We start from the raw sequence: 23,751 nt of genomic DNA on the forward strand, positions 1-23,751 counted from the left end.
GAGGCATGGCTGCCCCATCAGATTCCAATCGGACAATGGCAAAGCATTCGTGGGTGATCTCACGAAGGAGTTAATGAAAAGGTCGCAGGTAGCGCAGGCCCACTCGACCACTTATCACCCGCAAACGAATGGCCTAGTCGAGAGGCAAAATCGCACACTGGTATCCATGCTGAGAGTCTATTGCTCACGCTACATGGATGACTGGGAAAAGCACTTGCCGCAACTGATGGGTGCTTAAAACAGCACGGAGCATTCCAACACGGGAATATGATGGACTCGCTGGTAGGACTGGACGAAGTGGCGGTGCTAGAAGGAATCGACTTGGTGAATGACATGGATCAGGATTGGATCGACGATCGATCAGAACCGGAAGTGGAGTTCGAAACAGAAGCGGAACAGACTCATGAGCAAGAACTAACGAACTTGCGGGTGCTCGAATGGCTCCATGATCTGCCGACAGATCTAAAAGAGACAATCCTGACAATTCAGGACGTCGATAAAGACGGCATCAAATACGTCACTCATGACAATACCGAGTCCAACTGGGTCGCCCCAGATGGTCCTCTACGTGTTCCACAATTCAACCTCGATCTCCTAGACTTTGGGCAATCGACGGGGACGTCGATGAATATTTTTGTCCAGGGAGTGGGGGTAGGACTCAGCCACACCGAAAATCTGATAATAAAAAAATTGAAATCGGCAAGAGAAACCGGAGAACTAGAGACAGAGGGCGAGAATGCTAAAAAACCACCTTTTGGACGAATTTTTGAATCGTACTTTGACCTACCGAACCATTATTCAAACAACATCGTCATAATGGACAGCGATTTCATACTCACGGAACGCACGTGCGCTATAACCGCGGACGTAAGCTTCAAAATTCAAAACAGTACGAACGTCTGATTTCAAAAGAGAGTATAAGAACATCGATTTTTTATGGAAACAGAGGCCTGGTGTGGGAGGGATGATAGCGCTGCCCCCTGTTGCATCAGAGATACCAGGGAAACATTTGTGTTTCCTGGTTACCAAGGCCACTGATAGGCAACACGTAGATCTAGAGAGCTTGGTATTGGCCTTGACTCGACTTAGGGATTTTTGGTTGAGAAAGGAGTGACCTCTCTCTCGCTACCAGTATATGATCCTAATAGGGGAAAGCTACATCCGAGAGAATTGTACGCCCTTGTACATGTGATATTTTCAGAAACTGACATAGAGATTTACTTACAAAAAAAATACTATCTGAGCATATGCTAAAATTGCGTTCGGCGATAAGTGGTTTTTATTAAGTTCACTTGATAAGAATTAGTGTCAAGTTTTAGATTAGGATTAGGTTTTAGGTACAATATTAGGGTTTATGTTTTTATATGATAGTGTAGATGTGTGATGTTTATGTGTTATGTTATTGTTATGATATGTTTTATGTTTTGTGTCACAAAAGACGTAGAATACTCCAGGTAATCAAGGTGACAGCGCTCATTTGTGCTACCCTGACAAAGATACAGGTGGACGATCCACCTTGGTGCTAAATTTTTAAAATCAGAATTGAGAAGAGAATTTCAATGAAGAGTTTTAAAGAGTTGAATGATGTTTTATCCAAGAATGATGGTTTTAAGTCGCGACTTAGATCTTGATTGATCAGAAATTGTTTATTGAATTCATTGAATCAAACGAACCGGAAGAAACTACACGACAACAAGAATCAACACGATAAGAAATGGGTGATACGAATGAACTAATGGAATTCCTCTCAGCGAGTCTAGGAGCGACTCTAGACGAGATCTATCAGCGGCTGATCGATTGTGACTTTACACGAGAAGACCCGGGGCTGGCGATGTTTGTGGTCGCGCTCCTCAATGCGTTAGGACGAGAGGGTCGAGGGAATTGCCCTACAGAAGTCGTGTTGATGTTGGCCTTCGGTGAGTCCGGGACCGCCGAGAGAGGTCGAAACCGACTGATGAGATGACGGCGGGGAGAAATGTCTGGCCACGACCTGGCTCGTGAGCCAGGACTAGGTGAACAGAGGGACCACCGGCTAGGTGAGATGCCCTTGCCGGTCCACACTGCGCAGCCGCTCATCGGAGCAAAAACACAACGTGATGGGCCAGGCCCGTCACATTCGGTCTACTCTCCAACAGCTGCTCCTCCTCCGAAGAGAGTGAGGGTGAGCGAAATAGAAATCCAGACGTCGGAGACGATTGAGACGTTGGAGAAGAAAGAGAGAGAGAGAGATCAGAGCGAGCTGTGTGCCAAACTCCAGGAGTATAGGGCGATAGCTCGAGAAAGAGACGAATGGAAAAAGAAGCACGAAGATCTGCAGGTGGCCTACAAGGAGGATGAAATAAAGCACCTGAAGGAACTGTATATGGCAAAGGTGAGCCAAGTGTCACAGGAAGTTCTGGCGACAATGAAGTCCTCGGAAGGATCCAGCGACACACGCCCCAAGACAAGAGTACAGGAGCTGTGTACATCGAGAGGGCCCGAGGCTCCTCAGTAGACACAACAGTCTGCTCCCAGTCAGAGGAACACGATACCAGACCCCTATCTCGCTCCTCAGTTCCAAGAATCATTCAATCAAGTGGCCAGATCAACAATGGATGAGGTTAACAGAACCACTGGGCGGACAGTGGGTAGGATCGTTCCTTCCCAACGTCGTGATCATTCATCCAATAGTTGGGAGCGAGCACCCCGCAAGGTAGCGTCCTCGGGGACTGCGCATGGCGGAACCTTTCAAAAGTCCCGCTTGGTAGACATTAGGAAGAATCTGATGGCACGTCACCAGTTCACGCAAGTGGCCGCGGAGCATCCTCGAGCCTGCCTGAATGACATGAGCTGGAACTCCCCTACGAGCGACCAGGTAATTCCCCCAGGGACTCGCCACTTGATCATAGGAGACAGTTTGGTGAGAGATCTGAATGAGATCTTCGTCTCTGGTCAGACTACCACTCTGTCCTTTGGAGGAGCCTCAGTGGCTCAGGTCATCAAGATGATGGAATTCCAGAGCGAAGATCACCTGGATACGCTGGTAATAATGCTGGGAACCAAAGACGTCTCGAGAGCCCCAGTGACTCCGGGAGCAAGTGGGAGCCTCTATTGGTATGCCTCCTGAACGAACTAAAGGAGAAGTATAGGTCCAGGATTGTGGTGCTGTGCACGATACCACAGAACCCGATGGTGGGCACCATAGTGGCAGATTTTATGAATGGCAACGTGACACGGTGGAACGAAATGATCCGCGGTCTGATGAGAAACAACCCTGGCGAGCTGCGACTTCTGGATCTCGAGAACATGCTGCGCATGATTGATCACATCGCGCTCACCAGAGATGGAATACATTTCAACACCCAACAAGGGAGACATTGTATAAATGACGTAATTCAGACGCAGTTGAGGGAAGTGGAGCAGGAGTCGAGGGCGACCAGTTCTCTGGCTTGGACCAGTTCGACCGGAGGAAATAGAATAAGGGCAAGCGAGCCCGAATCCCTCGTCAACCGCCTAGGGCCCTTGGCAATGGAGACGGCTACAGCTGCAACCATCGCTCCGAGCTCAAACGTAAGAGAGAGGCTAGGGACTGCTCCTCCTCCCAGAACACAACCGCTTGAAAGCCGACTCGGGAGATCAGTTGATCAGAACAGAAATAATTCCCAGACCGTGTCTAGGAGGAACGACCCGCCCGCTACGGCAAACCCTGCTTCAGCAACAGGACCGTCTACGAGCGCCGTGCCAGCGGAGGGAGTTGAACCAGGCAGCGTGCTGCTTTGGAACCGATCAGACCCTAGTCATTGGGGTCAGTACAAGACGGACATGTCAACGAATGAATACCTTGACGTGTCGGGAGGACGCAATGAGAATGATCGGCGGAGAAAATCCCACAGTGTCGCGACTATATCGGATACCGGGCGTGGATTGGCTGCTAGCAGAGCAGGAGCAGTTCAGCTCCACGACTACGCTCCGGCACGCAGACCTGAATGGATTGCCTCAGGACAATACCTTTGAACCTTTGAATTTTCTAGATAACAAGCCTAATAACAAGCATCACAAGATGTACAGGCAGTTTGCTAAACCACCCGGTCAGACGCCTGGCGAATATTCAAGAGACTACCCCCGAACGAAAACGGTGGATGGAGATGACAGGAGATACGGGGAACTGAATGTCCCAGTCGGTGACGGGCTATTTGCCGCTTATGATCCCTTGGATATGAAAGTTGCCAAGTACCTGATTGTGGCCAGTTCGGATTATCTCTATACGCCCCGTTCTCTCTTCTGGCCTGACGTGATTTTCTTGACGGCGCCTAAATTGGACTGGGGACAGTCAATAGGCATGATGATAAGCGTGCGAAGGGTGGTCAGCATGGAGCCGCAAGTGATAGTAGTTGCAGGCTCGAATGATCATCTTCAAAGCAGGGGCTTGTTGACACGCTTGACTGATGGGTCGATCCCGAGCAACGAGGTCATGGGGGAGGCGATAATGACATTGCTCTCGGCGATGACTGAGGTAGAAACAGCAGCAAAACAAAGTTTCACACAAAATGTAGTGAAAGTGTTCTTTTTGTTGTCACCAGGGTACGCTGCATTGCCAGAACCCCTTCAGTTTGTATACACGATGGTCACAACGATAGCAGAGGGACGGTTCAACGTGATAATTCCTGCCCCGAACAGAGTGGTAGACCCCAACAATTACTACCCATCCCGATCTGAGCTTCCTGCCGTTTGGGCTGACATTTCCAATGCCATACAGGGACTCAAAGATTGTACCACAACTCGTTGGTGTTAGATGAGGTTCTGGGGTTGGAGCTGTCCAACTTCGCCAGATTGCTGAAGTTAAGACCAGGGGTAGATGACGATCATCTGTTAGTACAACAGGTGGCTGACGATCTCTGGTTCAGACAGATGGATCACGCAGAGAATGAGCAGGAAAGGACAGTCAGGAAAAACATGACATCAGCGGAAGAAGATCTCATGGCAATGGCTTTGCGCACGAAGCCGCACAACATCTTTTGGTTGTACTTGTCACCAAGACTGTGCACCTTGGGAGAGGACGCGTTCGAGCATGCACCGGCAGTGATCAAAGAGGTGTATCTGAAGAACGTGTTTGGTGCCCGGGAGTTAGCTGGGGGTATGATGTTGAAATTGATGCAGGATGTAAACACGATGTCGCTGGACAAGTTCCAAGCTGACGTACTAGCCACGAGGGCACAATATGAACAATCAGATGCCATCTTGGGTGGAATGGGAGTGGGATGGACGCCATGCTTCCTGTCGACGTGCAATCCGAGGGCATCTCGGAACCTGATCGCGAGATTCGTCAAGGATATCAGGAAGCTGTCGATTGGCCTGATATTAGCCCTTTACGTGACATTTGGTCATGAGAATTTCGTGAAGGGGCTGGCGAACCTCTTCACCCAAGCGTTGGCAGATTTGAGATTGGATGGACTCCTGACTCTGATTGCCATGACCTATGGTCGACTGGCCGATTTGCTTGTGCTGTTGCATTACCCCGAACAACTCCAGGGAACAAGTCGTGAGTTCAACGCGCAGTTGGAAACCGCCTCGCTCAGGAAAATGAAAGACTGGAGGACTCTCCTGCTCCAATATCTCTTGCAGCAGAACAAAAGTGTCACGGAAGAAGATAAGGTGGCGACGGATGCGGGTGAATGTAAGCAGTATTGTGGCATGCCCTTGCTGAAAGATTTAGCTGTCATGATGCGGATCGATCCGTTGGCTCTGATTCACGGACTGCGGGAATTCGTCACGGTGGCGTATGGACCGGTGATGTCTTTCGTGTTCCCGGACGTGCAAGTCAAGGCATACAGGAATTCTGTGTTGTATGTCAACCTGGTCTCAGTCGTGGACTGTTCCGTGCTGAATTGGGTAGAGCAGAGGGAGCTGAGAGGGCTGGCCAGCGACGATAGGCTGTTCGGAAGAATAGCGGAGCCAGGTTGGGTGTTGATGGATTTCAACAACAAATTCGAGTGCCGAATGGGCCGCGAAGACCTTTCCCACATCCAGTTTAACCCAAAGCTTTGGAATCTGAGACCAGTAGTGAAAGATTCAGGAGCGGCAATGAGAGTCCCATCTTCCGTCATTGCTCCTCGCATCGGAGCAGCTCGTGATGCAGATAAGAGAAGGCTGAAGTGGAGTGAAGGGATGAAGCCGCGCTTCATCAGTTGCAACGTTGCAGCCGCGCACACGTTTGACTTCACATTTCCTGATGCTTGGAGTAGGAAAAAGATCAAGGCACTACCTTCCAGGAGACCAGAGGTCTCGGCTGAAATGTGGAACGAGGTGTATACTCCCACAGATGACTTATCAAGACCGAAGTGGTCAGGAGAAGTGAAAGTAGTGATGCTGGAAGTGGCAAAGGAGTGCAGAGGAGGCTCATACATAACGATAGAGGACCTGGCACCACATGGCGAGGAGTCCGGAGAATTCCTGGTGAACGATGAATTGTTTTATCACGCAGGAGACGTGACCGTACCGGCGCGGCCGGACTCGGGCATAGACACACGACAAGGCCCTTCAGGGCCTAAGCCGAGACCTGATGCAAATTACGATGAATTGATGGATCAAGACGATGACGACATCGGGGAAAGACAGAAAAACCGGGTGAGATGGATCTAGAAGCGTTGGAGAGAGACTTGCTAGAATACCGGTTCAGTGAAGACGACGATGGGGAAGTCGATGGGAGTATATTGCTGATGACGCCATCGTCTTTCATGTCCCCTACAAAGGAGGCGTCGGCCGACTTATCCCCGATGGACCCAATAAGTCAGGCGAGAGAGTGCCGAAATAGGGATCCACAAAGATTGCTCCATGAGTCACCAAGGAGGAGAAAAATTGAAGAGTCAATGAGGGTATCCTTCCTGAGTACGCTACCGGAAGAGGAATGGGAGAGATAACAAAGTGAACTAGAAAGCAAAACAGGGGCAACCTGGAGCCGAGTGAACTTCAAGAAAAGGTCATGGGATGTGATACGACGATATGGGACGCAGTCCATAATGAAGGTGGGATTGAACCAACCCATTATGCGTGAGGTTCTGGAGAAAATAATGAACTCCAGGAGTCTGATGTTCTGACCGAGTCAGTTACAGAGGACAGTGCCGATGATCAGCAGGTCACGAAGAAATTACCCGTCAGACCAGCCAAAATGGGACTGAAGCGGCTGAAAGGGAAGACAGGAAGTCGAGCCGTGAACCAGAGAGTGGTGAAGTCAAAAGCCAGCGCAGTAGTGGCCTCTTTGACGAGTGCAGGTCGTTCAGGCGAGAGCGGGCAAGGAGATGGTGCGACGCTGACCGGGGGAGAAAAAGAGAACCTGATACCCCCTATGCTCTTGGCAGGTCTGACCACGACAGCCACGAAATCAAAGAAGACTGCACGAACCCTAGAAGACACTAAGCTAGAGATGGAGATCATCAGTCAATGTGGATCTGGAGGACTTGAAGATTACAGGCCCTCGCGGACCAACATGACCAAGATGAAGCTGGAGGGACAACTCGATGTGGTCGAGTACAGTCGAGTCACTGTACCGGAATCGGTCCACAGGGGAGATCCAGCAGGGGGTTATGTGGAGATGTTGAAGGCGAGGAACTCCGCGAGAGGGCACCCGATGGCTTGGAGCGAGAAGTGAGCCATGCAGGAATATCTGAAAGGGCTTACGGAGAATTCTAACTTAAATCGGAAATAATACGGCACGGTAATGTCCTCGGAAGCGAACGAAATCGGGCTGGAAAAGCTGCTGGAAATCTCTTGGAAGGCGGCCCTCCAAAGATACTTCGACAAGACGATGCATGCACCTGCGACGGTGGCAGCGTACCTGGCTCATCCGTGCACGAGAACTGACCTGCAAGTACGGTTGGCTTGGTGCTTGATGGGCATCAAGAAGGCGGAATATGAAGCCAGTAATGATTTGAAATCAAAGGAACAGGAGCTGGAGTTGATGGAAGCCCTGCGAGCGTTGATTTCAAAAGATGATTCTGCGAAAGCCTGGGCTGAGCATAAGGATGCCCTTTGCTTTGTCAGGTTCGTGGTGGATCGTATCCCAACTCCTGTTTTGGGAGAATGCATAAAGATCATTCGGCAAAAGGGAGTTGATTGCGAAAGAAACTTCCTTAGGGCACTCCTGGAATTATATCAGGATATGCCGTTGATTGTACCAAATAGGGAGTCGAATGACATGGAAAGCTATCGCAAGTTGGAAGAAGTGAGAAGATATTCCAACAAAGAATTGAAAGTGAGCCGGGAGTTAAGTGAAGCAGTCAGGGGACAAAAAGACTTTGCAACACTAGGGAAACTGAAGTCGTTCCAATATGTGTCTGGCATACCGGGGATGGCGTATAATCCCTTCGTGAATGAAGAAGCCAGGGAGGCGTACTTCGACCATGAGCAAGTCATAGTGCTCTATTTCTGGGTCGAACGGATTAAGGAAACTGGAATATTGATGGTGGAACAACCCAAGCTGGGATTTATTTTAGAAGAACGAGTGGTCGAACCCTCGGTTCCCGAGCTGAAGGGGCAAGTGAGTTTTGATTGTGGTTCTTGGGACGGTCCCTTGAAAACCAGTCTAGTAACCATGTGGGAACTCATGAAGCCTTCTTGGTGTCCCCATCCTAACGCCGGTTTAATCTAGGACATGACGGCAGATATCACGTTAGACCTGGATGACGACGCGAGTCTACATGATCTGGCCATAATACACCATCTGCTGGCCATGAGGGTGACGAAGCGGAAGAGCAACCCATCCACGGAGCTATCCGAGGAAAGTCCTTCGAGCAATTGGTTGAAGCAAGGCACCTGTTTGGCTCAGCATAGTGGGATGGAAGGACATGTTTGCAACTTGGGACACTGCCTGATTACGCTGAGCGAGCAGCATCGACAACTGGCACGATTGTACGGAAGATTGAGCATGTCGGATAAGAGTGGCATGGAGTTGGTCGCGGACTGTCATGGGGTGACGGAGGTAAACTTGACCACAGCCTTGGGATTTTGTAGCATGATGAGTTCGATAGAATCGCTTGAGCGCCTGGAGCGTGCCCATGAGCTAGTGACGTCCCTCAGCGTGGAAGTATTCCCTGGAGCATTGCAGACAGAGCAGAAGATTGGAGGCTGGCGAGAAGCTCTGGAAAATGAAATGAATCTGAAGGATAGTGAAGCCTATCATAAACCTACTGGTTCAAAATATCTGGTGGGTTCAAGCTCCGCACCATATTGCAATAGTAGGTATTCTACGCACATGGTGGTGATGGATGCGAGGACGCAGCAGGTGTTGATTGACCAACTTTTCTCTGTGCCAAAGTGCGTGAGGTTGGCCAGAATGTCGGAGAGGTCATATGATTTGTTGGCAAAGATCTTTCGGGCAGTCCCGAAGAGATCTGAAGGCGAGTTGCAAGACGTAGTGGGTGAAGAGTTCCTGAGATTGAACGAAGGTAATATGAGCGAGTTTCAAAAGCAGAAAGCGAGTGGAGCGTTACCCACAGAATTCCCCACCATAGAAGAGAAAGACGATTTGCACAGAGTTATGATGTAGGTAGAACCGTTCCTGGGAGTCTCAGGGTATCGGACCCGAAAGAACATAGTGAGAACCCATGGGGAGTATCCTTGCCACTGCTTGGCGCAGACGTTATGGTACCCCAAACGCGGGAATCTGATGCTAGTATGGGACGTGGACGAGTTGTACTCTATGGGGTTGCCCCATCAGAATCAACAGGTGTCAATCGTGGTGGCTAGTGCCATGCTGGCAGTGAGATGGTTGGAGGCTAACGCGGACACAAGTGAACAAGAGACGGCCGTGCCGACTCCTGAGCAGCTGAGCAACGTGAAGATGAGCCGTGAATTGGATCTTTTCAGAACCACCTGCAATGTTCTGAGAATATCAAAAACCATTGAAAGAATATGGTCAAGGCAAAGGTTGATGCCTTGGTTCCGTGCAGTGATGACGTCATGGATGTATGAACGCTCGAAGCGTCACATATCGAGGAACACGGAAGCCTATCAATCTTTCCAGCTAGATATAGGACCGGGAGCCTATAAGAGAGCATTCCTGACGCACAGAAACGCAGTCACCACGGCGGTGAAGCGAGTAGCTGGAGCGCCTTGTGTAACTGAAGATGAGAAGAAAGAGGTCTTAAGAGCTGACCTAGAACGAAATGTGAGCCTGTGTCTTCACAACAGCTTTTGCAGGAACCGGGAGCAAAAGGTGAATATGGACCTGCTACCTTGTTGCAAACCGAGGCTGTTGGAACAGGAGAGTTGGGGCACGGCCCGCAACTCCATGGGCCTGCTGGAGAAAGAAGACAGCGAAGCTGAAGATCAGGATGGAGAAGCAATGGAATGAAGATGATGGAACGAAGAGGACAAGTGAAGACGTGAGCAAGAAAAGAAGAGAAGGAGAAAAAACTTGATTGTCTTTGTGTGTTACAACTTGAACCAATCAACCAAGTTTGATTATTGAACTTGTTAAACTTTTTGTTTTGATCTAGTTTGGTCAAACCAGACTTTGAAAATTGTTGCAATTGTTAAAATTGTTGAAAGAAAATTTTAGTTATGCTACTTATGTATATATATAGAACATAGGTGAGTATATTTACCTATTTAATCACGACTGATGTTTTTAACCTGTCTAAGACTTGTGTTCACTGTGTGGCGACATGGTAAGTTTGGGTAAGCTCGCTCGGAAAGGGTGAGTAACTCAATAACTTTCCTAGCCACAGAGTTTCTTAGTTTTAATATCAAACAGGACCGCATAAATAACTGATTATACTTGGTGAGTGAAGTTAAGTTAATTTTAACGGGTGCGTGGCCGTGCCACGTCCCCACTTTTTAATCACAAAGAGCGAAAAGAAGTTTTATGGCAAGATGACGTAAGTAGTCAGAAAAGAAGTTTTATCTAGGACACTCCTCATGGTGCATTTTTGTGAAAATGTTGGAAGGCAGTAAGATGTAGTACAATGCCATTTGTGACACGTAGTGAGTTGAGATGGATTAGATAAATTTCATTTTCTTATGCGATTTGTAAGATTGATTATAGAGAACTGGAACACTACTTGACGATAACCCGGTGTTATGCGATCAATAGGGACATTGATGGGGACTTGTCCGGGGAGTATGCGCCATTCTGCCAGATTGGCACAGCGCAACCTTCCGGCGACACGAAAAAAAAAACGAATAAAGGTCTTAGTAACGAAAAATTACTGCGAAGGAGGGTCTAGATATTCCGAAAATTCGAATTTTCAAAATTTTGATTGACGGGCCAGTATTTCTGAGAAATACAAAAAGACGGCCATTTTGACTGAAAAGGACGAAAAAACACAACAACGACGGAGATAGCAGAAAACAGTCGCACGAAAGAACGAGAGAAACGAAGCCTCTTATCGTGACAATAACACGCGATAAGAACTTTAGCAGTGGAAATTAGTGGAAAAGGAAGCTTCAGTGGGGAAGGAATATTCCACGGAACCCTCCCGTGCCACAAATTGGGAGAGATAAGAACGTTATCTCGGGAAGATTACGGGAGCAGAGGCTTGGTCCCCCAGAGACTGTTGTATGTGAAGGGACTATATAAAACTGACTTTGTAGCTACTTGGATGTCGTAGAACTCTGAATTAACACCGGTGTTATTTGATACTTTAGAATATGAGTAGCTAGAAAGAGGAAAGGGTCAATCCATCTCCAATGGATTTAATATAGAACTGTCACACAAAAACATATTAAAATAGGGTATTCGAGCCGTGTTTTTAATAGCAACCACGTAGTCTGAGGATCCGAGACTCAGCTATGTGGCTGTGTTCGCATGTAAACGAAAGCTGATCAAAAGTCGTTTGACTGATGGCCTAAAAATAGTAACTTTTTACTTAGCCCTAAACAGACCAGAAAATCAACTGGCAAGGTCGAGACGGTGAAAAACGAGCAGGATTAAGGTAACTGACGCCTGCCAGTCGTTAATAGGTACTTTTTCTACGCTCCGTCGCTGTGTAGTATTTGAGCGAATGTTAAATTGAATTCGCCTTTGCTTTCAGAAATACCGTCAATTTTTAACTCACGAGTTTAATGATTTTCAACTTGAGGAGATACAGTAAAAAAGTTACAACAGGCGTCGGAGTAACAGCTGCATAGTTCGGATCAGAAACAGGTACAGAATCGGCAATTCTTTCTTGGACAACTCTATCAATTGTGGCAGGAAGCTCAGAGAGAGCATCTTTTATGATTTCTTGAATAGTAGAAGATGAAAGAACAATAGACTTCTTTTTAACAAATATTGCGCTTGAACAGTGGCAAAATAACTTTTACTATTTGTGGTAGAAGATCGATTGGGATTTCCGAGCAGTTATAGTGATACCAGTGGTTGCATAGGTCACAATGAATCCATTGACTACCGCCACTCTTGTTGCACTTGCCGCACAAGTCACCAGGAACATCGGAGACAGAATGAGCATCTCGATTTTGTCTTGAAATTGCGAGATATGAAACCATTCAATAAGTGTATCAAAACAATTAGGCTAACGATCTCATAAATTTGATCTCACCAAGGGTCTCCCAAGGGACTTTACGATTTTTGAGATCCGAAAGAAAGATGTCAATATCGGCGAGAAAGTGTGTCTCATTAAATATATCCCTGACAGGATGTTTCGGACCTAAAGCCAACACATGTTGTACCCAATCTGGTAATTCAGCATCATCGAGAGCTTTTACCGAACCCGCACCTTGCTTCCCTAGAGGTCGATTTTCCGGAACCTCGAAAAAGTCAAGTATAATGTCGTTTTCTATACGAACTCTCAGAAATTTAACACGTTGGTGCAGTAGATAAATTTAACATAAACTTAGACCTAATCATCTTCACTGATGAAAAGCCTACCGATCTCTGGATGTCATAGAAGTCTTACAAAGTTATGTATTAAAGCACGTTATCAGCGTCGAATGGTACTGCTATCGGCGAGAAAGCTGAAAACTTTCAGTCAACCAATCTTTCTCAGCAAACAACTGACAAAAGAAGAAGCTGACCTAGAAAACTTAGCTCTTGTGAGACGACGAGAACTGATAAATAAAGGCACCGATCCGAAAAATCTGCGTGTTCGTGACGCAACCCTGTTTATTCGACAGGGCGCAAAGTGGACAAAAGAGAAGCTTCCCGTGGCGGACGAATGACTAGCAGCTTTCATAAATATACTAATTTACAATGTGAGAAGTATACTTGAATACCAACGCCGAACAAATTTCTCCAATGCCGTTCAAATGAAAAATATTTATCAAATTATCTGCCTAACAGAAACGTGGCTCACAGGAAGCATTAGCGATATAGGTCTGTTTCTAACCAACTATTCGATACATCGAAAAGACAGACTATCTGATAAAGGGTTGACAAAGCATGGCGGTGTACTGATAGCAGTAAGCAAAAATATTCCAAGCTCTCAAATTGACTCAATTTTTCAAGACTGTGTGATAATTCGTATAAGCTTAAATAAAACATTCCTAATATGTTGTCTTTACAGCGCCCCGTCAAACAGTGCGTACACATGGACTCTTCCGGACATCGTTGAGCTTCTAAAGTTCATTAGGCGAAAACAGTTCGAATACAGTGCTGTTTGCTCATATATAGCTGGAGACATCAATCTTTCATCTACACACTGGCCCTCAATGACGTCAACATCTCTCTTCGAGCAAACAATCCTCAATGAACTATGTGAATCAAATTTTCAGCAGCTCATAAAAACCCAGGAAGGAAGGTCACTGGATGTTCTCTTATGCAATAAACCCCAGTATGTGACAAGCATAGTCATTGATAACCATCTGAGAAGTCTCTTCAATTCTGATCACAAACTTTATCAACTTCGTTTGACATCCGACCTGTACATATCTCTTCACCGTCTCCCAAACAAAAGCTAGACTTCGGTATATTTGCATACAAGAAAGCTAACTGGAAAAAAATTAATGAGTTCATTCTCCAACATCCCTTCCGACCATACTGCATGAGCAACGTGGACTTGATGGTTGAACTTTGGTATAAGTGGCTACATGAAATATTAAAGGATCTTCTTTCAATAACTACGAAAAATAGGTCAAAACTGGCTCCATGGGTAAGTGGCAACTCTTCAAAGCTCATCAAGAAGTTAAAAACACTTCAATTAAAACAACAACGGCAGCCCACGCCGTCAAACAAAATCAAAATCGAATGTCTACAAACTGAGCTCACACTGTCGCTTCAAAATGACCAGCATCTACATGAGAAGACGCTCTTCAAGGAAGGCAAATTCAGCGACATACAGAGATGCTTGAAGTCGATAACCAAGTCGAACACTATCCCTACCGATCACCAAGTCGAACACTATGCCAATACAGATATTGAAAAAGTAATATTATTCAACGAATACTTTCAATCAGTGTTCACTCAAAACACCTACTATACGAAAATAGGCGAACAAAATAGCACCCAACTAAATCAGATTCACTTTACGACCGATGAAATAGAAAACGCTCTGCAACTACTGGACGTAAATAAAGCCAAAGGACCGGATAAGATCGGGAACTTACTTCTGAAGAGTCTCTCTAAGTCACTGCCGAAATCACTGCACTTACTGTTTACCCTCATCTCAAATAAAGCCCGATTTCCGGAAAAATGGAAAGTCAGTGAAAATGCACCAATACTCAAAGACGGAGATAAAGAAGATTTTAGTAATTACAGGCCTATCAGCCTGCTTTCAACAGTTTCAAAACTGCTAGAGAAACTGATTTTCGAGAAGCTGATTCCAATTGTTTACCCAACTCTGGCATCAGCCCAACATGGTTTCAGACCCAAACGGTCAACTATAACGAACCTTATAGAATATCTGCATGAAATCTATAGCTGCTTAGAGTCTGAAAACTGCTCCTATCTGAATATCTTCTATAAAGACTTCGAGAAAGCGTTTGACAAAGTCACGCATGAGCTTCTCATACAAAAGTTGGCTGCTCTGGGGATGGTGGAAACTGTTTGAATCTGTTAAGAAGCTACCTCTACAAACGGAAGCAAACTGTGAGACTAAATGACACTGTTTCAGATGAATTAGAAGTATTCAGTGGCGTACCACAAGGCTCCATCCTCGGACCGCTCTTCTTCTTGGATTTCATAAACGAACGATCTTCCATCATGTGTCATTTCCAAATCGTTCAGTTATGCTGAGGACTACAAAATTGTAGGCGACAACCCTTTAACACTAAATATAGACGTTAGAAAACTGTGGCGGTGGTGTGACGAAAATTTCATGTCAATGAACTTAGTAAAAAGTAAAGTGCTCTGCATTAAAGGTACAGCTCCTATTGCACTGCCAAACCATGAATTGAAACAACTGAATGTATGAAAGATCTGGGAATTCTCGTAAATGACACACTCTCGTGGACTCTGCGTGCAAAGAAAAGGACCGAAAAAGCCTTGAACGCTCTCTTCATCCTAAAACGGAATCTTTCAAAAGCGACGTTTTGGACCAGAAAGAACGCATATATCTGTTATGTTGTGCCAATTTTAAACTACGGATCAGCCCTTTGGAAACCATAAAAAAGCGACTTAGGTACTCTTGAAAGTATCCAGCGAAAAGCAGTATCATGGATCTTCATCACAAACAACATATCCTATAAGGATAAGCTCGTGAAACTCGATATCCTTCCAATCTCCTTATATCAAGAACTTCATGTTATTCTCTTGTTTGCCAAAATACTAACCGGAAAAGTTGACATAGACTGGCGTAGTCAAGTAACCATCACAGACATCGGTACTCGAAGAACACAAGCAACACGAAATTTTGCCTGCCAACAAATACGTCTGAAGAAGTGTGAATCAGATTTCTGGGTTCGAGCTTGCAGTCTGGCCAACCTTTTTAACGATTACTTCAAATTTGACATAATCTTTGATCCAGGATGCAAAATTAAACTACTGGAAGTTTATACGAAGTTCTTCAAAACCCGCTACAACGAATCAGATTCATGCACTTGGCGGATTTTATGTGGCTGCAACAACTGTAGAGATTTGAAGAAACTTAACTTTAACAACTGAAACACGAACGTTAAACCTCTCAATCACTGGGTTTTATGCGAACCCTTGGATTAGTCCTAAATCCTTTGTTATTATTATTATTAATATTATTAACTGAATCTTTTTAGAAGGTAAATATAGAATCCTGTTTTAGATATGGACAATGGTGAAAATGTTTCTAATATAGAGCTCCCAGCAGTTAATATCAGTTTTATAGGAAGTGATCCTATAAAAATTGAACTCTTAGAAGCTAGGATGCAGGGTCATCCTCTTCCTGGAATGGAATCATCCATTAACATTCATTTTTCGAGTAACTCTCAACATTCTCCTAATCAGGGAACTACAACACTCACGCCCTCTGAGGAACCTATGAGCGACGAAGTCAGCACAGGAGGCGGAGTTTCAATTGACCAGACAGATCAAGAAGTTGTTGTAGTAAAAGAAGCCAAAGAAAAGACAAAAACTCCGAAGCACAAAGCTCGGAAACGAAAAATTGCAGATGAATCTTTTTCGGCGTCTAAAAAGGACAAAGATAAAGACAAAGATGGTAAAAAGATCGACGATTATTTCAGTCGCAATCAACCAAAAACCGACCAAAATACGCGGGTTGCTTTGTTCCACAATCCTAATTCCCCTGAAGCATTTACACGTTGTCAGCCAGTACAAACGGATTTAACAGGTATGCATGTGATGATTTTTTTTCATGAAAGAAAGTTGCCTCTTGCAAGTCTAGGGATGTACTCACGGAAATTGAAATTAAATTCCAGCTAAATGGAAGCTTCTACTAATTGAATAGAATTCTTGAATTAAGAGTTAAAATGCAGTATCGATGTTTCCGGCATCGCCACTCCAGATGACGTTATAGATAGCAGATTTTAGCCATTTGCTGTTTTAGGGAAACGAGTTCTTTCCGACACACAAAAATTGAAAGGGTCAAATACTTGAAGCAAACGTTCCAGTTTCAAAAAAATGCTGCACTCGAATTAATTAAAAATAATAATACAAGATAGCTAGCGAGTTTAGTGCTTTATTTCGAATCCATTGTTTCTAACCCAACTCGCAACTAAAAATACACGCCGTAGTTGCCAGTTTAAATCTTTTGGTTAAATTTCAAATCCTAACATGAGATTTTTCCATAAGATGTCACCGTTTGGCTCGGTGGCCAGTCAATAAGCAGAATGGTCTAAGAATAGAATGGGTCCAAGAGTGGCCAGTCAATAAGCAGAATGGTCTAAGAATAGAATGGGTCCAAGAGCAGAAAATTTTTAGTTTTTATAATCTATTCGGTAAGTTCAGAATAGACATTATTACCAAAGAAACTAATATTTTATGCATAATTTGAAGAATTTAATCGAGAATTTTTTCAAAAAATCATTTAAAAAATTGGTGGAATTATTCAATTCACGCATAATTTTTCCATTTTCTTGGTTTTATTGACGATTAAGATAATTGTTTTATCAATTAGACCGTATAAATTAATAAAAGGAAAAAATTGTCTGTTTTTCTGCTCTTGGACCCATTTTGCTCTTAGACCACTCTGCTTATTGCTCCGCCTCCGTTTGGCTCTAACTTCAATATTAGTAAAGAGTAAACTGGAAATATGTATTTCGCTCTTCTATAATTACAATATACCTGAAAATAATTTCGTCATCATGTAACCTGTTTCACACAGTTCTGCCTTTTGAAAAAAGAGTTTTCAATATATTGCCCATCAAATCTTTCGACAAGGTTTTATTTTTGTGGTTAATTATTATGTTATAGTTTTCATAATTAATGAGCTTGTAATAGTTGGTTTTGATTCTCTTAAAGTGGCAGATTAGTTTCCAGTCATGAAAATTTGATACTGGCAATTCATTATTTTTAAATTTGAGATCAAGAGGATGAATTGAGTTTTGCACGATCACATCAGGTTGAAATTGCCGAATTCATTTATTTTTCCAATGAGATTCGTAAATCGGCTGAAATTCTATTTAATATGACTTTGACGATCCAAGGGAAACCGTCTTCCTGCGGCAAAGACTTGCTATCTGTGTACAACGCGGAAACGCTAGCTGCGTACTTGAATCTCTCCAAGAAACTGATTGATCTCTTTTCATCTCCGGGTCTTCTTCCTCTTTTGAACATATACTTAACTTCAACTTTTCCTCTCTTATCATATTTGGACTGAATTTTTGAAATTAAGATAGATTTCATCAAGAAAACTAAGCAACTCTGTTTTTTCAAATTGCTCATTTGTTAGCACTTTTGCTACATATCCTTGTCAGATTAATAGCATCTGATCTATTGCCTTCATTGAAGACTAGTGTTTGCACATGGGAAAGCTATTGTAGTGCAAATGCGAGGACATCCGCCTCGTAACCTCCAAGTCGAGGGATCTGCTCCATCATAAATTAAAAGTTTTGAAGTGGCGACATGGTAAGTTTGGGTAAGCTCGCTCGGAAAGGGTGAGTAACTCAATAACTTTCCTAGCCACAGAGTTTCTTAGTTTTAATATCAAACAGGACCGCATAAATAACTGATTATACTTGGTGAGTGAAGTTAAGTTAATTTTAACGGGTGCGTGGCCGTGCCACGTCCCCACTTTTTAATCACAAAGAGCGAAAAGAAGTTTTATGGCAAGATGACGTAAGTAGTCAGAAAAGAAATTTTATCTAGGACACTCCTCATGGTGCATTTTTGTGAAAATGTTGGAAGGCAGTAAGATGTAGTACAATGCCATTTGTGACACGTAGTGAGTTGAGATGGATTAGATAAATTTCATTTTCTTATGCGATTTGTAAGATTGATTATAGAGAACTGGAACACTACTTGACGATAACCCGGTGTTATGCGATCAATAGGGACATTGATGGGGACTTGTCCGGGGAGTATGCGCCATTCTGCCAGATTGGCACAGCGCAACCTTCCGGCGACACGAAAAAAAAAACGAATAAAGGCCTTAGTAACGAAAAATTACTGCGAAGGAGGGTCTAGATATTCCGAAAATTCGAGTTTTCAAAATTTCGATTGACGGGCCAGTATTTCTGAGAAATACAAAAAGACGGCCATTTTGACTGAAAAGGACGAAAAAACACAACAACGACGGAGATAGCAGAAAACAGTCACACGAAAGAACGAGAGAAACGAAGCCTCTTATCGTGACAATAACACGCGATAAGAACTTTAGCAGTGGAAATTAGTGGAAAAGGAAGCTTCAGTGGGGAAGGAATATTCCACGGAACCCTCCCGTGCCACAAATTGGGAGAGATAAGAACGTTATCTCGGGAAGATTACGGGAGCAGAGGCTTGGTCCCCCAGAGACTGTTGTATATGAAGGGACTATATAAAACTGACTTTGTAGCTACTTGGATGTCGTAGAACTCTGAATTAACACCGGTGTTATTTGATACTTTAGAATATGAGTAGCTAGAAAGAGGAAAGGGTCAATCCATCTCCAATGGATTTAATATAGAACTGTCACACAAAAACATATTAAAATAGGGTATTCGAGCCGTGTTTTTAATAGCAACCACGTAGTCTGAGGATCCGAGACTCAGCTATGTGGCTGTGTTCGCATGTAAACGAAAGCTGATCAAAAGTCGTTTGACTGATGGCCTAAAAATAGTAACTTTTTACTTAGCCCTAAACAGACCAGAAAATCAACTGGCAAGGTCGAGACGGTGAAAAACGAGCAGGATTAAGGTAACTGACGCCTGCCAGTCGTTAATAGGTACTTTTTCTACGCTCCGTCGCTGTGTAGTATTTGAGCGAATGTTAAATTGAATTCGCCTTTGCTTTCAGAAATACCGTCAATTTTTAACTCACGAGTCTAATGATTTTCAACTTGAGGAGATACAGTAAAAAAGTTACAACAGGCGTCGGAGTAACAGCTGCATAGTTCGGATCAGAAACAGGTACAGAATCGGCAATTCTTTCTTGGACAACTCTATCAATTGTGGCAGGAAGCTCAGAGAGAGCATCTTTTATGATTTCTTGAATAGTAGAAGATGAAAGAACAATAGACTTCTTTTTAACAAATATTGCGCTTGAACAGTGGCAAAATAACTTTTACTATTTGTGGTAGAAGATCGCTTGGGATTTCCGAGCAGTTATAGTGATACCAGTGGTCGCATAGGTCACAATGAATCCATTGACTACCGCCACTCTTGTTGCACTTGCCGCACAAGTCACCAGGAACATCGGAGACAGAATGAGCATCTCGATTTTGTCTTGAAATTGCGAGATATGAAACCATTCAATAAGTGTATCAAAACAATTAGGCTAACGATCTCATAAATTTGATCTCACCAAGGGCCTCCCAAGGGACTTTACGATTTTTGAGATCCGAAAGAAAGATGTCAATATCGGCGAGAAAGTGTGTCTCATTAAATATATCCCTGACAGGATGTTTCGGACCTAAAGCCAACACATGTTGTACCCAATCTGGTAATTCAGCATCATCGAGAGCTTTTACCGAACCCGCACCTTGCTTCCCTAGAGGTCGATCTTGCCTTGGTCGATATTGTTTGTTTTTGTCCCCTGAGACTTAGGTATTTTGTTAACGAAGGCCAAAACTTCTCATCTACACCCCTCTGTACTGTGCCTCTTGCCCTTTCTAGTCTGTCCTCGACGTTTTTCTCATCTGTCCTTGCCTTGTTAATCTCCGTTCTTAGAAGTTTTGTCTGAAATCTGTGTACCGCTTGGTTCGAAAACTCCCCATTTTCCGGAACCTCGAAAAAGTCAAGTATAATGTCGTTTTCTATACGAACTCTCAGAAATTTAACACGTTGGTGCAGTTGATAAATTTAACATAACCTTAGACCTAATCATCTTCACTGATGAAAAGCCTACCGATCTCTGGATGTCATAGAAGTCTTACAAAGTTATGTATTAAAGCACGTTATCAGCGTCGAATGGTACTGCTATCGGCGAGAAAGCTGAAAACTTTCAGTCAACCAATCTTTCTCAGCAAACAACTGACAAAAGAAAAAGCTGACCTAGAAAACTTAGCTCTTGTGAGACGACGAGAACTGATAAATAAAGGCACCGATCCGAAAAATCTGCGTGTTCGTGACGCAACCCTGTTTATTCGACAGGGCGCAAAGTGGACAAAAGAGAAGCTTCCCGTGGCGGACGAATGACTAGCAGCTTTCATAAATATACTAATTTACAATGTGAGAAGTATACTTGAATACCAACGCCGAACCAATTTCTCCAATGCCGTTCAAGTGAAAAATATTTATCAAATTATCTGCCTAACAGAAACGTGGCTCACAGGAAGCATTAGCGATATAGGTCTGTTTCTAACCAACTATTCGATACATCGAAAAGACAGACTATCTGATAAAGGGTTGACAAAGCATGGCGGTGTACTGATAGTAGTAAGCAAAAACATTCCAAGCTCTCAAATTGACTCAATTTTTCAAGACTGTCGGATAATTCGTATAAGCATAAATAAAACATTCCTAATATGTTGTCTTTACAGCGCCCCGTCAAACAGTGCGTATACATGGACTCTTCCGGACATCGTTGAGCTCCTAAAGTTCATTAGGCGAAAACAGTTCGAATACAGGGCTGTTTGCTCATATATAGCTGGAGACATCAATCTTTCATCTACACACTGGCCCTCAATGACGTCAACATCTCTCTTCGAGCAAACAATAATCAATGAACTATGTGAATCAAATTTTCAGCAACTCATAAAAACCCAGGACGGAAGGTCACTGGATGTTCTCTTATGCAATAAACCCCAGTATGTGACAAGCATAGTCATTGATAACCATTTGAGAAGTCTCTTCAATTCTGATCACAAACTTTATCAAGCTAAAGTCTCGTTTGACATCCGACCTGTACATATCTCTTCACCGTCTCCCAAACAAAAGCTAGACTTCGGTATATTTGCATACAAGAAAACTAACTGGAAAGAAATTAATGAGTTCATTCTCCAACATCCCTTCCGACCATACTGCATGAGCAACGTGGACTTGATGGTTGAACTTTGGTATAAGTGGCTACATGAAATATTAAAGGATCTTCTTCCAATAACTACAAAAAATAGGTCCGAACTGGCTCCATGGGTAAGTGGCAACTCTTCAAACCTCATCAAGAAGTTAAAAACACTTCAATTGAAACAACAACGGCAGCCCACGCCGTCAATCAAAATCAAAATCGAATGTCTACAAACTGAGCTCACCCTGTCGCTTCAAAATGACCAGCATCTACATGAGAAGACGCTCTCCAAGGAAGGCAAATTCAGCGACATACAGAGATACTTGAAGTCGATCACCAAGTCGAACACTATCCCTACCGAAATTTTTTTTGGATCAAAGAACTGCCAATACAGATTTTGAAAAAAGTAATATTATTCAACTAATACTTTCAATCAGTGTTCACTCAAAACACCTACTACACGAAACTAGGCGAACAAAATAGCACCCTACTAAATCAGATTCACTTTACGACCGATGAAATAGAAAACGCTCTGCAACTACTGGACGTAAATAAAGCCAAAGGACCGGATAAGATCGGGAACTTACTTCTGAAGAGTCTCTCTAAGTCACTGCCGAAATCACTGCACTTACTGTTTACCCTCATCTCAAATAAAGCCCGATTTCCGGAAAAATGGAAAGTCAGTGAAAATGCACCAATACTCAAAGACGGAGATAAAGAAGATTTTAGTAATTACAGGCCTATCAGCCTGCTTTCAACAGTTTCAAAACTGCAAGAGAAACTGATTTTCGAGAAGCTGATTCCAATTGTTTACCCAACTCTGGCATCAGCCCAACATGGTTTCAGACCCAAACGGTCAACTATAACGAACCTTATAGAATATCTGCATGAAATCTATAGCTGCTTAGAGTCTGAAAACTGCTCCTATCTGAATATCTTCTATAAAGACTTCGAGAAAGCGTTTGATAAAGTCACGCATGAGCTTCTCATACAAAAGTTGGCTGCTCTGGGGATTGGTGGAAACTGTTTGAATCTGTTAAGAAGCTACCTCTATAAACGGAAGCAAACTGTGAGACTAAATGACACTGTTTCAGATGAATTAGAAGTATTCAGTGGCGTACCACAAGGCTCCATCCTCGGACCGCTCTTCTTTTTGTTTTTCATAAACGATCTTCCATCATGTGTCATTTCTAAATCGTTCGGTTATGCTGAGGACTACAAAATTGTAGGCGACAACCCTTTAACACTGAATATAGACGTTAGAAAACTGTGGCGGTGGTCTGACGAAAATTTCATGTCAATGAAATTAGTAAAAAGCAAAGTGCTCTGCATTAAAGGTACAGCTCCTATTGCACTGTCAAACCATGAATTTGAAACAACTGAATGTATGAAAGATCTGGGAATTCTCGTAAATGACACACTCTCGTGGACTCTGCATGCAAAGAAAACGACCGAAAAAGCCTTGAACGCTCTCTTCATCCTAAAACGGAATCTTTCAAAAGCGACGTTTTGGACCAGAAAGAACGCATATATCTGTTATGTTGTGCCAATTTTAAACTACGGATCAGCCCTTTGGAAACCATCAAAAAGCGACTTAGGTACTCTTGAAAGTATCCAGCGAAAAGCAGTATCATGGATCTTCATCACAAACAACATATCCTATTAGGATAAGCTCGTGAAACTCGATATCCTTCCAATCTCCTTATATCAAGAACTTCATGTTATTCTCTTGTTTGCCAAAATACTAACCGGAAAAGTTGACATAGACTGGCATAGTCAAGTAACCATCACAGACATCGGTACTCGAAGAACACAAGCAACACGAAATTTTG

At 43.8% G+C, this 23,751-nt stretch overlaps 1 protein-coding gene across 1 annotated transcript in view; it reads right to left on the reverse strand.

Annotated features, from left to right (window-relative positions):
- LOC134855116 (splicing factor 3B subunit 1-like) overlaps positions 1-23,751 on the reverse strand; it is a 602,997-nt gene that overhangs the window by 371,383 nt on the left and 207,863 nt on the right. The gene's annotated exons all lie outside the window — the stretch shown is intronic.

The sequence above is a fragment of the Symsagittifera roscoffensis genome, chromosome 10 (genome assembly GCF_963678635.1).
Source record: "Symsagittifera roscoffensis chromosome 10, txSymRosc1.1, whole genome shotgun sequence".
In the NCBI taxonomy this organism is placed as follows: Eukaryota; Metazoa; Xenacoelomorpha; order Acoela; family Convolutidae; genus Symsagittifera; species Symsagittifera roscoffensis.